We start from the raw sequence: 3,048 nt of genomic DNA, 5'->3' as shown, positions 1-3,048 counted from the left end.
TCTATCTATCTATCTATCTATCTATCTATCTATCTATCTATCTATCTATCTATCTATCTATCTATCTATCTATCTATCTATCTATCTATCTATCTATATATCTATCTATCGTTTGAAGCTTTTTCAAGCCTCGGGGCGCGTGGCAACATCTGCCGGCTCTGTCACGCGACAGGAATCCGCTTTGGCCGTTCTCGCGCACCGAGCCGTCAGTTTGTTTCTGTGCGCGCGCTCGCGCCTGCGTCCTGTGACTAATTGGCAGCTGTGAGGACTAATGTCGCATTAAAAAAACACGCAGATAAACACACAGAGAGCTAAAGGCAGCCGCTGGTTCGGGTTGTTGTTAAAGCGGCTTCGTTTAAAAGATGAAGTTTTAAATTCAGAAGAAATAACTCACGGAGAGGAGCTCCAGCTGTGTCCGCTCCCCGAAGCTTTTTCCACTCCACTGTCCGCCTCTCACTGTCTCCAGAACGGGCACTGACCTGGACCGGGACCCGTAAGAGAGCTGCGTCACACAGTTTTATTCTCACCCGCTGAGCAGCTCTTAGGGATTTATTCTAGTTGCGCAGAGGTTTTGTTTTTGTTGTTCCTCCCTCGTCAGTCCATCTATGTTCGGCTGGCTGGCATCAGCCCTGACGCGCTGCTCCCGGTGTGGAGTGGAGTGGAGTGGAGTGGAGCGCAGTGGGCGGGCAGGCGGGCTACAGAGCTGTCCACTTGACGGTCCGATCCCTCCCATGTTGGCATGACCCCCACTATGAGCTCATACACATCACACGGAAACTACAAACACCAACATTTCTGCTGCTCCTTAACTTACTCAGCTCACTCTGCCCATTAATAACAGTAGCTGCTGCCACACTCATCATGGGAAGAGACTTCATTTGGCAGAAGACTCGCAGGGCATTAATGTGCAACGCTGTCAAAGACATTGTATGGAAACAAAATAAATACATGCCCACAAAAAAACTATGAAAGTTTCTGGAAAAAGAGTTTCAGAGGTTAAGCATTCTCGAATTTCCAATTTATTCTAAAAAAATGTCTGAGACTAATCTAAAAATTTCAGAAATTTTGTAGAATCAGAAATGTATAAGTTTGAAAAGTCGAACATTTGCTAGAAAAAACTCAGAAAGTTTTAGATTAATCTCAGAAAGTTTCTAGAAAAAAAGTTTCAAAAATCGAATTTTTTAAAATTGCCACGCTTTTCCAGAAAATGCCTCATTAATTAAAAAAAACTCAAGAGATGTTGAGATTAATCTCAGAGATTTTCTCGAAAAACATGGAAATTTATTATTTTAAAAATAGAAAAAAAATCAGAAATTTTTTAATTAATCTCAAAAAGTTGAAAAAAAAATTAAAAATTAAATTCCGAGTTTGAAAAGTCAAAAATATAGAGAAAAAAACTATAAACTATTTGAGATTGGAGTCAGATATTTTCTTTAAAAAAAAAGGCCATTTCTGTGTTGCATAGTCAAAATTTCTCTCCTTTTTGAAATTTTCATCTTGAAAATTTCTGAACTTCCACAATTTTCTTGTGAATTTCTGAGATCAATTTTGAATTTGTTTTCTACCAAATTTTCAACTTTTTGAGCTCAGACATTTTTATCTCAGAAATGTTTGAGAAAAAAATAAGAAGTTTATTTCTGAGTTCAAAAAGTCAAAAATATTTAGATCCAAGAGTTCCTTTTTGAGCTCAGAAATATTCTTGCTTTTCCTAGAAAATTTCTGAGATCAATCTCAAATATGTATTTTTTCTCACTAATATCCAACTTTTGGGGCTCACAAATGTTCCTGTTTTTCTAAAAAAAAAAAATTCTGAGACTAATCTCAACATTTCTGAGTTTTTCAGTCGAAATATTCAACTTTCGAAGTTCAGAAACTTCTCTGTTTTTTCTAGAAATTTTCGGAGATTAATCTCAAAATGTGAGTTGTTTTTTTTTTTTTTGCCAAAATGTACTCATTTTTTCCTATCTACACTGCACCTATACCATATAGATACTAACCTCAGAAAGTGACCAAGTCATACATTAACAGCTTTATCTCACCGCAGGAATCTCTTCCGGAGCTCCAGCCCTGAAACTGGACACAAAGATCCACTGTCCCGCTTCGCAGCTTGTTGCTGCATGAAGTTAACCTTTGAAAAGTAGAGCTGCCCTCACCGCCATTTACAGTTTGAGCAGAAGATTAAAACAAGGCGAGTTAAGCGGCTACTTAAGCTAGCACCTAGCTAGCATGATAAAAATGTATGCATATATATAAAAAGTCATGTTGAAAAATACAAACTAAATTTCTTTACACATGGAAAATTATTTCTATATTATTTTTATTGCTGGTACACCAGTTAATGTCTTTGGGTGTCTAGGAAAATGAGCCGTTTCAAAAATCTCTGGAATGTAGCGTCACAAATTAGCAGGCCCAGCCCGTTACCTAGCAACCCCAGTTAAGGTCAAATGTGTCGGAAGTCAATTTGGATTTCTAGGTAACCCTGGCTGAATTTGACCAGCTTGTTTTGTTGCTGGAAAAGACAAGTGTTTTGTTATGGAGGGTTGACTCATAGACATAATTTATGTTTTCGCATCCACCTGAACAATGTGTAGTTGCGCCCCTGTGTATTATATATTTAAATATGTTTTCCAGTCGACGAGTTCTAGCTTCAGAGAGATTCAGCAGCTGAGATTGAGTCCAAAATCCGATGTGAGATTCATCCGTGCTGCAGTGAATGTATCTCTCTTTATAGATATCTCCCTCTTCTTCCTCACATCGTGTCTTTAGGAAACTTTAAAAACAAAAACGGAAGATTTGGGATGTATCTTACTAGTGAAAGAATTACATATAAATAATAGTCTTTACCACCTGTGTAAACTTTGCTGGTGAAAGTTATAACACATAATATAAGTTTTATAATATGTGTTATATTGTTTCATTTCTAATATAGGCTCTTGTGTCAGATAATCTAAGTCAATGTTAGAGAATAATTCATTTTTTTAGATTTACGGAATCTCAGTCTTCATAGCGGGGCTGAACCCGCTATTACACCAAGCACTGTAGCTAATA

The 3,048-nt window shown here is 37.5% G+C and overlaps 1 protein-coding gene across 2 annotated transcripts in view; it reads right to left on the bottom strand.

Annotated features, from left to right (window-relative positions):
• The window catches only part of prox3 (prospero homeobox 3), a 16,323-nt gene extending 15,436 nt beyond the window's left edge, over positions 1–887 (bottom strand). The window contains exon 1 of one of the 2 annotated variants that reach the window (XM_008435901.2): positions 395–887. The gene's annotated coding sequence lies outside the window, so the exon portion shown is untranslated. The remainder of the gene's footprint in view (positions 1–394) is intronic. The other variant, XM_008435899.2, reaches the window with a different exon arrangement.
• Between the last annotated feature and the right edge of the window lie 2,161 nt (positions 888–3,048).

This window comes from Poecilia reticulata, linkage group LG18 (assembly GCF_000633615.1).
Source record: "Poecilia reticulata strain Guanapo linkage group LG18, Guppy_female_1.0+MT, whole genome shotgun sequence".
Lineage (NCBI taxonomy): Eukaryota > Metazoa > Chordata > Actinopteri > Cyprinodontiformes > Poeciliidae > Poecilia > Poecilia reticulata.
Note: the sequence above shows the minus strand (reverse complement) of the source record. Positions and strands in the feature narration are given on the sequence as shown.